The sequence below is a fragment of the Pogoniulus pusillus genome, chromosome 6 (assembly GCF_015220805.1).
Source record: "Pogoniulus pusillus isolate bPogPus1 chromosome 6, bPogPus1.pri, whole genome shotgun sequence".
NCBI lineage: Eukaryota > Metazoa > Chordata > Aves > Piciformes > Lybiidae > Pogoniulus > Pogoniulus pusillus.
Window position 1 is genome coordinate 3,495,147 of NC_087269.1, and position 13,113 is coordinate 3,508,259.

Here is a 13,113-nt window from a genome sequence, read left to right on the forward strand (position 1 = left end):
CAGAGAGAGTGATTGGCATTGGAATGGGCTGCCCAGGGAGGTGGTGGAGTCCCCATCCCTGGAGGTGTTTAAGAGGAGGCTGGTTGAGGCACTTAGTGCCATGGTTTAGTTAATTAGAAGGTGTTAGGTGATAGGTTGGACTGGATGATCTCAAAGGTCTTTTCCAATCTGGTTAATTCTATTCACTTTATTAGTCCCAACATACAAGTTGTGTAGTAGATGGTAGCTGTTAGAGCTCTCCTGTCGCTGTGGTTATTGCCTATGCCACTCCAGCCTGGAAATATTAAACAGGAGCAGCCCTTCTAGCTTCTCAGGCTCACACAGCCCATCAAATTACCTCTGTCTGCCACAGATGTTATTCCAACCTTATTATATTACAAGTAAATGTGTCTGGAATGATGCCTGGCTATCAGCATTTTGTCATTAGAAGAGAGAAGGGAACAGCAGTGGTAGGCAGATATTGCTATCTAGACTGGAATGAGTCCCTGGGGGGAAGTTAAGGAGTAATTGTAACACGCCCTGGATGGACCAAAAGAAATATTAGTCCAATCTCATCTCATTCTTTCCTTACACTGTCAACACTTTCCCTGCTTTTTGGCTCACAGTGCCTGTCTTCATCTCAGCTGAGCTCCAAACAGCTTCCTGCTTCCTCACAAAGTCTTCAGAAAAGCTTTAAGGGGCTTCCTCCAAGTGTCATTTTTGTAGGTGGTTGCAAAACCCATCCCAACTGGCTGCACTCAGGGACTTGTCAGAGTATTTACAGGGAGGAGATGTGGGGGAAAACTTCATTGTGGAAGCTGTGCCTCTCTGAGGTGGAAGGAGCTGCTAAAGCCCAGAGCTTGGTGTCTCTCTCTGATCATAGAATTGCAGAATGGTTTCAGTTTAAAGAGACCTCAAAGCTCATCCAGTTCCAACCCCCTGCCATAGGCAGGGACACCTCCCACCAGAATAGGTCACTCGAGGCATCATCATTTCTGTGCTCCACAACCTCCCTGGGCAACCTGTGCCAGTGTCTCACCACCCTCACTGCAAACAACTTCTTCCTAACATCCACTTTCAATCTCCCCTATGACACTTTAAACCCATTCCTCCTCATCCTCTCATTACAAGACCTTGTCAATAGTCCCTCTACAGTCAGTAGTCCCTCCCCAGCCCTCCTCTAGCTCTCTTCAGATCCTGGAAGGCTACTTTAAGGTCTCTTTGAAGCCTCAAAGCTCAGCCAGTTCCAATCCCCCCACCATAGGCAGGGACACCTCTCATAGGTCACTCAAGGCCTCATCCAGCCTGGTCCTGAACACCTCCAGCGAGGTAGTGGAGCACAGAATGTGGTTCTTTGATCACATTGTCTGATTCTGTGCTCCACAACCTCCCTGGGCAACCTGTGCCAGTGTCTCACCACCCTCACTGCAAACAACTTCTTCCTAACATCCGCTTTCAATCTCCCCTCTGACACTTTAAACCCATTCCTCCTCATCCTGTCATGACAACACCTTCTCAATAGTCCCTCCCCAGCCCTTCTCTAGCCCCCTTCAGATACTGGAAGGCCACTCCAAGGTCTCTTTGAAGCCTTCTCTTCTCCAGGCTGCAGAGCCCCAAACTCTGTCAGCCTGCCCTCATAGCAGAGCTGCTGCAGCCCTCTCAGCATCTTCATGTCCTCCTCTGGACTAGCTCCAACAGTTCCATGTCCCTTTTGTTTTGGGGGCTCCAGAACTGCACACAGGACTCCAGATGGCATCTCAGGAGAGCAAGGGGTAGAATGCCCTCCCTTGTCCTGCTGCCCACACTGCTCTTGCTGCAGCCCAGCCTTTCAACAGATAACTTCTGCCTCCTAATATTTGAAACAGGCCCTTTGCATGACACAGTGGGCAGTGAACAGTTAGAATCATGGAACAAAGGTGGAGTTTCTTATGGACATCTTTGCTTTTGCTACAGGAATATTCAAGTGTTATTGAAATTACTCTGTCTCCACTCCCCAGATATTTTCCAGTTCAAATAGTCAGTGAAATAAAGAGCTCTCCCTTTGATGGAGTAAAGAAGGCTTCCTGTTCTAGGTGTGTTCTTCCTTTAGGTGTCTGCTAGGGCACCTAAATCCATGCTTCTAGAGCTGACTTGGGAAAAGGGCAACAGCAACTGCCAAGTGTCTGTTTTGTTCCCTGCTGTTTGGTGTCCTCACAGTACTCTCAGCACTTAAATCGTGGCACAGGAACACAAGATAGTATTAGAGACATACAGAATGGCCAAAAAAAGCCCAAGCAGTGCTACAGGCTGGGGACAGAGTGGCTGAGAGCAGCCAGGCAGAGAGGGACCTGGGGGTGCTGGTAGAGAGTAGCTGAACAGGAGCCAGCAGTGTGCCCAGGTGGGCAGCAGAGCCAATGGCATCCTGGGCTGGCTCAGGAGCAGTGTGGGCAGTAGGATAAGGGAGGTTATTCTGCCCCTGTACTCAGCACTGCTCAGGCCACACCTTGAGTGCTGTGTGCAGTTCTGGGCCCCTCAACTCAAGAGAGATGTTGAGATACTGGAAGGTGTCCAGAGAAGGGCAGCAAGGCTGGTGAGGGGCCTGGAGCACAGCCCTGTGAGGAGAGGCTGAGGGAGCTGGGGGTGTGCAGCCTGCAGAAGAGGAGGCTCAGGGCAGAGCTCATTGCTGCCTGCAGCTGCCTGAAGGGAGGCTGTAGCCAGGTGGGGTTGGGCTCTGCTGCCAGGCAACCAGCAACACAACAGGGGGACACAGTCTCAAGTGTAGTATAGTTCCACTTCAAGTGGAAGTATGGGCTGTTAGGTGGAAGTTGTTGGCAGAGAGAGTGATTGGCATTGGAATGGGCTGCTCAGGGAGGTGGTGGAGTCCCCATGCCTGGAGGTGTTGAAGTAAAGCCTGGCTGAGGCACTTAGTGCCATGGTCTGGTTGACTGGCTAGGGCTGGGTGCTAGGTTGGCCTGGATGAGCTTGGAGGTCTGTTCCAACCTGGTTGATTCTGTAATGTTGAATATTTACTTGTGATACCAAACAAGAAAAGAAGTTTCTCTGATGTGGTAGCAGGAGGCCCAATAGGGAACACTGTGCTGAGAGTCAGAGTAGCTAATGGTGAGTGCTGTTTGGCATGGCACAGTGGCAGGTTACATGGGGACTTGGTGCACTTAAAGATCACAGGCTCACAGGATATCAGGGGTTGGAAGGGACCCAAAGAGTTCATCGAGTCCAACCCCCCTGCCAAAGCAGGACCATACAATCTAGCTCAGGTCACACAGGAACACATCCAGACAGGCCTTCAGAGACTCCAGAGAAGGAGACTCCACAACCTCTCTGGGCAGCCTGTGCCAGTGCTCTGGGACCCTTCCAGTCAAGAAGTTCCCCCTTGTGTTGAGGTGGAAGCTCCTGTGCTGCAGCTTCCATCCATTGCTCCTTGTCCTATCCCAGGGAGCAGTGAGCAGAGCCTGTCCCCCCTCTGGACCCCCAGCCCTCAATTTTAAACATTTATTCAATCCTCTTTGAGTCTTCTCTTCTCCAGACTAAACAGCCCCAGGTCCCTCAGCCTCTCCTCACCAGGCAGTGCTCCAGTTCCCTCATCATCCTCCTAGTCCTCTGCTGGACCCTCTCCAGCAGATCTGTCCCTCTTCAACTGGGGAGCCCAAAACTGAAGGCAGTACTCAGGATGAGGTCTCACCAGGGCAGAGCAGAGCTTAAGCCAAAAAGGAATAGCACTTCTCTCTCTTTGGCTTCTGTTCTATTTTTTTCCTCCTTGTCTCACAGTTTCCTCCATTGACTTGAGCTCAGCTCTCAGCAGAGCAACCAGGTCTGCTTGCTCCTATAAAACACCAAAGTAACAAAGAGTGTGCCTGCCAGGTGGGATTTATTCTTTTCCTCCTTCCCCCAAGTGCTCACAGCTCTAATTTTCACCACATGTGAACAAGTGTTTGCACGTTTAAAGATGTGTTGAGTAATTGCACATGCGAGGCATCTTCTCCTTAATGTTCTCAGTGTGCTCGAAGCCCTTGGGTGAGAATGCTCCTGTTAACAATGGAGCTGCAGCCTTGAGCTTAGGCTGCAGTGGGTACTGCTCGGTGTTGAGAGGTGATTGGGAGCGCTTGCCTGTTCTGATTGCCTTCCTTTAGCTAATGAAAGGCACTGCTGTGATCTGCTCCCAGGATCAGGGGCTGAGCCTAGGAAATCCCTCCTTAGAAGGAGGTGCAAAGCCTCTTGAAGCTCTCGCTGCTGTAGGTACCACTTCTGTTTGCAGCAAAACAAACAGCCTGCAGAATAAATCTGATGAGGAGAGACTGAGGGAGCTGGGGGGGGGGGGGTTAGTGTGAGGAAGAGGAGGCTGAGGGAAGACCTCATTGCTGTCTGCAGCTACCTGAAGGGACATTGTGGAGAGGCTGCTGCTGGGCTCTTCTCATAGGTAGTTGGAGACAGAACAAGGGGAAATGGCTTTAGGCTGAGGCTGGGGAGGTTTAGATTGGACTTGACAAAAAAGAGAGTGGTCAGGGACTGGAATGAGCTGCTCAGGGAGGTGGTGGAGTCACCCAGCCTGGGTGTGTTGAAGAGACATTTGGATATGGTGCTTGGGGATATCATAGAATCATCATAGAATCAACCAGGTTGGGAGAGACCTCCAAGCTCAGCCAGTCCAACCTAGCACCCAGCCCTAGCCAGTCAACCAGACCATGGCACTAAGTGCCTCAGCCAGGCTTTTCTTGAACACTTCCAGGGACAGTGACTCCTCCACCTCCCTGGGTTCCAGGGTTCTGGTCACTCTCCCTATGTCACTGCAGGAATTGTGTGCCAGAGCTTCAGCAGAGACTGAACAGGTTTCAACACAGATGAGGGGGAGGCAGCTGATCATCACCAGCCCTGCTCACCCTCTGCCCAGGCATTGATAACCAGCAGAAGGGTGACTCAGGTGGTATCTTAGGAGCAAGTTCTTTGCCATGATGGTGGTGAACACACTGGAACAGGTTGCCCAGGGAGGTGGTTGAGGTCCCATCCCTGGGAGTATCCCAGGTGAGGCTCAACAGGGCTCTGGGCAACCTGATCTAGTTGAGGATGTCACTGATGACTACAGAGGAGGTCAGATTGGATGTCTTTTGGAGGTCCCTTCCAACCCAGGACATCCTATGACAGTTATTTCAGCATCTCCAAACCCCTGTCTTTAGGGGAATCTCTTAGGGTGTGATTGAATGTCCTGTAGGACTGGGCCTGGACACCACTGACAAGAGAGCAAACCAAAGGAGAATGGGAAAGTTGCTAGAGCTGTGGGACACAAATGGAGTATGAATGGTAGAAAATGAAGTTCCAAAGTAGGTGAGGCAGCAAATGCAATTTCTGTGAGATAGGACTTGCATAGCAACTGAGTTCTTCTTTCTTTCTGCAGGCTGCCACTCTTCTGCCCAGCAGTTCTGTGCCAGAATAACACTTCAGTGTGTACTGCTTCCAAAAGTGGCTGCCTTTAATCATTGCTAGACAAGGAATGAATTGATGAACTTCATAGTGAGGAAATGGTAACTGCTCTCTTTCCCTCTATTGGTCTGAAAGTCTCTTATGGTCTGGGGGGGGGTTATTTGAAATAGTGAGGGGTAAGTAGCCTGCAAAGTGTTTTGTAGATGTTAGGAACTGTAATTAAAACCCATTTGCTTGCCCTAGTTATTTTTAGAAAGTGGATGAGGATAGCCTGTTCTGCACTGCCCTCTGCTTGGGAGAGCACTGAGCCACCCAATCTCCCCTCACTGTGCTTGGAGGAACATCAAAAGTGCCTCTAACAAAGACATGCTTTTAAAGCCCAAGCAAATGAGCTGCAAGCACCACTTACATTTATGCTTTTGGAGTGATCAAAGGCTTTGGTCAAGACCACCACTCCTCCTGGCTGTGTGCCACGCAAGGAAGGCAAAGTCCCACAAAACTTGGCTGGCTTGAATCAAATGCAGAGTACAGTTTGGCACAGTTGGCTTGCTAGAGGGCAGGGATGCTAGCCTCAGGGTCCTGGACAGGCTGGAGAGGTGTGCCCAGGCCAACTCATGACATACAACAAGGTCAAGTGTAAGGTCCTGCACCTGGGTGGGCACAACCCCAAGTACAACTCCAGGCTGGGTGGGGAATGGCTGAGAGCAGCCCTGAGGAAAGGACCTGGGGGTCTGGGGTGATGAAAAGCTCAACAGGAGCCTGCAGTGTGAGTGCAGCCCAGACACAACCCTGTGCTGGGCTGCAGCAAGAGCAGTGTGGGCAGCAGGGCAAGGGAGGGGATTCTGCCCCTTGGCTCTGCTCTCCTCAGACTCCACCTGCACTCCTGTGTGCAGTTCTGGAGCCCCCAGCACAAGAAGGACATGGAAGTGTTGGAGCCAGTTCAGAGGAGGCCACCAAGATGCTGAGAGGGCTGCAGCAGCTCTGCTGTGAGGACAGGCTGAGAGAGTTGGGGCTCTGCAGCCTGGAGAAGAGAAGGCTTGGAGGAGACCTTAGAGTGGCCTTCCAGTATCTGAAGGGGGCTACAGGAGGGCTGGGGAGGGACTATTGACAAGGTCTTGTGATGACAGGATGAGGAGGAATGGGTTTAAAGTGTCAGAGGGCAGATTGAAAGTGGATGTTAGGAATAAGTTTGCAGTGAGGGTGGTGAGACACTGGCACAGGTTGCCCAGGGAGGTTGTGGAGCACAGAATGACCAAATGTGATCTTTGATCACATTCAGTGATTCTGTGCTCCACAACCTCCCTGGAGGTGTTCAAGGCCAGGTTGGATGAGAACTTGAGCAACCTGTTCTAGTGGGAGGTGTCCCTGCCTATGGCAGAGGAGTTGGAAGTGGAAGAGCTTTGATTTCCCTTCCAACCTAAACCATTTTATGATGCTGTGATTCTAGAGGCTGCACAATGGTGTCTGAGCAGCCACATACTGGGGCAAGCCTCAGCAAGGAATCATAGAATGGTTTAGGTTGGAAGGGACCTCAAGGATCATCCAGTTCCAACCCCTTGCCACAGGCTGAACCTCTCCAGAAGGTCACACACAGAGAGAAGCCTGTGAGTGCACTGTCCCTTGGAGCTGACACAGTTGCTCCTTAAGCTGCAAATGGAAAAGCTGATGCTCTGCAGATCCAGAGGCTTCAATCTCCAGAGATAAACTCTCTGGAGATGTGCTTACACTTCCACTGTGATTCCAGGCAGGGAAAAAAACTAAGTGAGAGCTTTGAGGTTATCAACACCCTGAGAAAGAAATGAGTTCATTAGAGCTGTGATAGGCCTAATGATTCATTTCTTGGAAAGAGGTTAATATGCATTTGTAGATAGAAACCAGAGCTGATCAGAACAGATTGAGCTCCCTCAGCAGTAGCTTATTACCAAGGAATTAAAGGTTGCAGTGGGATCCACGTTTGAAACTGGAGGAAACTGCTTGGCCAGAAATGCTTTGGTGCTGTGATTGTTTGGAACCTGAATTGCTCTTTTCCCTCGTTGCTCTTTGCTCTGTGATGTAGGTGTGGGGAAGGACTGCAACACTTCTCCAGAACAGTCTAAGCTTGTCAGATTAAGTTACACTTGGAAATGAAAAGGTTTCTAATCAGTGGAGCAGTGGAGTTCTGGAAGAGCCTTCCAGGAAAAATGGAGGCCAATAAATTCCACCATAATGAAGCCTGAAGAGTTTATAAAGGGGATTGTGTGACATAGTCCTTAGGATATTAAGGGGGCTGAAACTGATGCTCTGTGAGACTCATTTTCTTTAGTCTGGATATTGCAGCCCTGCTTTCATAGAATCACAGAATCAACCAGGTTGGAAGAGACCTCCAAGCTCAGCCAGTCCAACCTAGCACCCAGCCCTAACCAGTCAACCAGACCATGGCACTAAGTGCCCCATCCAGGCTTTTCCTCAACACCTCCAAGGATGGTGACTCCACCATGTCCCTGGGCAGCCCATTCCAATGCCAATCACTCTCTCAATGAAGAACTTCCTCTTAACATCCATCCTGGACCTCCCCTGGCACATCTTGAGACTGTGTCCCCTTGTTCTATTGCTGATTGCCTGGGAGAGGAGCCCAACCTCCACCTGGCTACAGCCTCCCTTCAGGTAGTTGTAGGCAGCAATGAGGTCAACCCCACTAAGAGTAGTTAGTGGGATTGTGAGATACAGGTGAGGGGCTGGAGTTGCTGATCTCTAAGGTCTCTTTCTACCTCAACAGTTGCATTTTTAAGTTCTAAAGCTTGTGGATTGTTTTGTAACCTGTATCTCCAGCCAGACTGGGAGAGAATCAGCCTGTGCAAAGTGCTCTCTGCTGTCAGCAGGAACACAAAGTACAAAGCCTCAAAGACTTCATAGAATCATAGAATCAACCAGGTTGGAAGAGACCTCCAAGATCATCCAGTCCAACCTAGCACCCAGCCCTAGCCAGTCAACTAGACCATGGCAACAAGTGCCTCATCCAGGCTTTGCTTGAACACCTCCAGGGATGGTGACTCCACCACCTCCCTGGGCAGTCCATTCCAATGCCAATCACTCTCTCTGCCAACAACTTCCTCCTAACATCCAGCCCACACCTCCCCTGGCACAACTTGAGACTGTGTCCCCTTGTTCTTTGTCAAAGATAGCCTTAAACTGGTATTCAGTTGTAAGCAAAGGATGATATTTAAGTCAGCCTCACAAGTTCCTGCTCTCTCCCACCCAAGTCTGTATTTCTCCTACTGAAGCTGGTGCAGTTTGCCATGTAAAATTGTTTCTAATAATATCAAAGAGGAGAATATCTGGAGCCTGTATCTACTGAAAGAGAAGAAGAAGGTAAGTTCCTGTTTTCTTTTCTGAAGGAAGTGTCCTGACTGCTTTGAAGTAGTGGTTTTTATGCAGTCATAGAATCAGTCAGGGTTGGAAGGGACCACAAGGATCAGCCAGTTCCAACCCCTCTGCTATGGGCAAGGACAGATCAGGCTGGCCACAGCCTCATCCAGCCTGGCCTTAAACACCTCCAGGGATGAGGCTTTCACCACCTCCCTGGGCAACCCCTTCCAAACTCTCACCACCCTCATCATGAACAACTTCTTCCTAACTTCCAGTCTGAATCTACCCATTTCCAGCTTTGTTCCATTCCCCCAATTCCTATCACTCCCTGACAGCCTAAGAAGTCTTTCCCCAGCTTTCTTGTAGCCCCCTTCAGATACTGAAAGGCCACAATAAGGCCACCTGGGAGCCTTCTCCTCTCCAGACTGAGCAGCCTCAACTCCCTCAGTCTCTCCTCACAGCAGAGCAGCTCCAGCCCTCTGCTCACCCTCATGGCCCTTCTCTGGACACCTTCCAGCACCTCCACTGCCCTCTTGTCCCAGGGGCTCCAGAACTGGGTGCAGTACTCCAGGTGGGCTCTCACCAGAGGGGCAGGATCACTTCCCTGGCCCTGCTGCCCACACTGCTCTTGCTGTAGCCCAGGCTCTGGTTGCTCTCTGGGCTGTCAGAGCACACTGACAGCTCAGATTGAGCTTCTTGTCCACCAGCACCCCTAAGTCTCTCTTCTCAGGGCTGCTCTCAATCCAGTCACTGCCCAGCCTATATTGGTGCTTGAGATTGCCTCCACCCAGCTGCAGACCTTGCACTTGGCCTTGTTGAACTCCATGGGGCTGGCTTGGGCTCACCTATCCAGCCTGTCTAGTGCAGCCAAAAGCTCCCTCTTTTTGCCCAGGAAGCCTGTGCCAGATCCAGGACCAGAGAAGTACAAGGATTCAGCACAAACATGGCTCACAAACTGCTGTGCTTGAAACCCAATGAGAAAACCATCAGGAGAGGCTAAGGGAGCTGGGGTTGTTTAGCCTGGAGAAGAGGAGGCTCAGGGGTGATCTTATTACTGTCTACAACTACCTGAAGGGAGGCTGTAGCCAGGTGGGGTTGGTCTCTTCTCCCAGGCAACCAGCAACAGAACAAGGGGACACAGTCTCAAGTTGTGCCAGGGGAGGTCTAGGCTGGATGTTAGGAGGAAGTTGTTGGCAGAGAGAGTGATTGGCATTGGAATGGGCTGCCCAGGGAGGTGGTGGAGTCACTGTCCCTGGAGGTGTTGAAGCAAAGCCTGGATGGGGCACTTAGTGCTATGGTCTGGTTGACTGGCTAGGGCTGGGTGCTAGGTTGGCCTGGATGATCTTGGAGGTCTCTTCCAACCTGCTTGATACTATGATTCTATGATCCCATCACTATTGTCAGGCCCTACTCAGCAAATCCCAAGGATGAGCTTTCAGACAGGGTTGAGCTTTCAGACAGGGATCATTTCTTCATGAGGCCCTTGGTACAGTTTGTTATTTTGATATCCCTTTTAATTTTCCCTGTTGTTCCTGATCCTGCTTTTCACTTTTGACTCCTTTGCCTTCAAAGGCTGCTTCATGCTGAGGTTACCTCCAGAAGAAATGCAAGCAGCTGCTGTGCATTTCAAGGCTGTACAGAATCTCCCTGAGTTTTCTTATTAGGGCAGCCTCAATCAAAATGAAACTAAATATACAGGTGGAAACAACAAAAAAAAAAGTGACCTAAGAGCTTACATGATTCAAAGGGCTCCTTCTTGGGTTGTTTTCAAGGCACCTTTAATAGGATGAGATATGTGTGGTTTATAGTATTGAAACTGGCATGCTAGTCTCAGCCCTAAACCAACTCTTTTTCATATGTGCATTTAATTATTCCTGCTTCTTCTTTGAAGTTTAACACATTGTCACCACATGGCAAGCATTTAGTTTTGTCCTCCTCTTCTCCTAGCAGAGCTGAAATGAAAATGGTGATTTGGCTCAGCAAAAGCCCCTCAATGTAGGTGTGCTGCAAGTCATAGAATAATTGAGTGGTTTGAGACCTCAAAGCTCAGCCAGTTCCAACCCCCCTGCCATAGGTAGGGACACCTCCCACTAGAACAGGTTGCTCAAGGTCCCATCCAACCTGGTCCTGAACACCTCTGTGATTCTGTGCTCCACAACCTCCCTGGGCAACCTGTGCCAGTGTCTCACCACCCTCACTGCAAACAACTTCTTCCTAACATCCACTTTCAATCTCCCCTCTGACACTTTAAACCCATTCCTCCTCGTCCTGTCATTGCAAGACCTTGTCAATAGTCCCTCCCTATCTCTTCTCTAGTCCCCTTCAGATACTGGAAGGCCACTCCAAAGTCTCCTCCAAGCCTTCTCTTCTCCAGGCTGCACAGCCCCAACTCTCTCAGCCTGTTCTCATAGCAGAGCTACTGCAGCCCTCTGAGCATCTTTGTGACCCTCCTCTGCACTGGCTCCAACAGTTCCATGTCCTTCTTGTGCTGGGGGCTCCAGAACTGCACACAGGAGTGCAGGTGGAGTCTGAGGAGAGCAGAGCCAAGGGGCAGAATCCCCTCCCTTGCCCTGCTGCCCACACTGCTCTTGCTGCAGCCCAGCACAGGGTTGTGTCTGGGCTGCACTCACACTGCAGGCTCATGTTGAGCTTTTCATCACCCCAGACCCCCAGGTCCTTTCCTCCGGGCTGCTCTCAGTCATCTACCTCTTTAGTCACATTCTGTCATGCTGTGATCCACAACCTCCTTGGGCAAGCTGTGCCAGTGTCTCACACCCTCACTGCAAACTACTTCTTCCTAACATCCAGGTTCAACCTCCCCTCTGCCACTTTAAACCCATTACTCTGTAATTCTGTTCTGTAGCCTCCTTCTTCACTGCCATCCCATGTTTTTCTTTTCCACTTGCTCTGGTGAAGCCAAGAAAGGCATTCCCAAGCTGTATGGGAACAAGAATGTTCCCCATCCCTGCTGTGAAGCCAGTGGCAGGACCACAATGCAGCGATACTATCGCAGCCTCCACAGAAAGAGTGGCCCTGTGCCACGTAGTGGGTGGCCTTTTATACCAGCCAGAGAGAAATGAAGCCAGCAGGCACAGCAAGTGCCACTCAGGCAAGAGGTATTTTATACCCCAGCTGTCAGAGGGAACTGTCTTGCAGCCTGGACTGTCTTGTTTCACCTGCCCCATAAAACAGCCCTACCACCTACTGCTCCACACAGCCCCCTCACCTCAGCTGGGACTAAACACAGCTTCAGGGTGGTCATCTTAGAATCATAGTAGCAGTCAGGGTTGGAAGGGACCACAAGGATCAGCCAGTTCCAACCCCCCTGCCACGGGCAGGGACACCTCACACTGGATCAGGCTTGCCAGAACCTCATCCAGTCTGGCCTTAAACACCTCCAAGGATGAGGCTTTCACCACCTCCCTGGGCAGCCCCTTCCAGGCTCTCACCACTCTCATGCTGAACAACTTCTTCCTAACATCCAGGCTGAATCTACCCATTTCTAGCTTTGTTCCATTTCCCCCAGTCCTATCACTGCCTGGCAGCCTAAAAAGTCCCTCCCCAGCTCTCTTGGGGATACTTGATAGGCCACAAGAAGGTCACCTGGGAGCCTTCTCCTCTCCAGACTGAACAGCCCCAACTCCCTCAGTCTCTCCTCATAGCAGAGCAGCTCCAGCCCTCTGCTCATCCTTGTGGCCCTTCTCTGGACAGCTTAAGTGCTCCGAAGACTTTGACACCTTCTCAGCCACTAGATAAGCACAGTGGTAGCTTATCCACTGCTGAAAAACTCCCCTAATTTGGTTTGCAAATGGTGGGTGAAAAGTGACCTCTTTGCACCTTCTTGGAAAGCACTAAAGGCAGACCTGTGTTCAGGGTGTATTTATTGCAGTGATCATAGAATCATAGAATCAACCAGGTTGGAAAAGATCTTCAAGCTCATCCAGTCCAACCCAGCACCCAGCCCTGTCCAATCAGCCAGACTAAGTGCCTCATCCAGGCTTTTCCTCAACACCTCCAGGGATGGGGACTCCACCACCTCCCTGGGCAGCCCATTCCAATGCCAATCACTCTCTCTGACAACAACTTCCTCCTAACCTCCAGCCTAGACCTCCCCTGGCACAACTGGAGACTGTGTCCCCTTGTTCTGTTGCTGTTTGCTTGGCAGAAGAGCCCAACTCCACCTGGCTACAACCTCCCTTCAGGTAGTTGCAGACAGCAATGAGCTCTGCCCTGAGCCTCCTCTTCTCCAGGCTGCACACCCTCAGCTCCCTCAGCCTCTCCTCATAGGATTTGTGCTCCAGGCCCCTCCCCAGCTTTGTCACCCTTCTCTGGACACGTTCCAGTACCTCAACATCTCTCTTGATTTGAGTGGCCCAG

At 50.7% G+C, this 13,113-nt stretch overlaps 1 long non-coding RNA gene across 5 annotated transcripts in view; it reads left to right on the top strand.

The window, feature by feature from the left end:
* Positions 1-13,113, top strand: part of LOC135175871 (uncharacterized) — a 167,152-nt gene that overhangs the window by 140,713 nt on the left and 13,326 nt on the right. For 3 of the 5 annotated variants that reach the window (XR_010302482.1, XR_010302484.1, XR_010302485.1), the window contains one exon: positions 5,366-5,811. This is a non-coding gene — a long non-coding RNA (uncharacterized LOC135175871). Of the gene's footprint in view, positions 1-5,365; positions 5,813-13,113 lie in introns of those variants that run through there. The other 2 variants (XR_010302483.1, XR_010302486.1) reach the window with 2 other exon arrangements.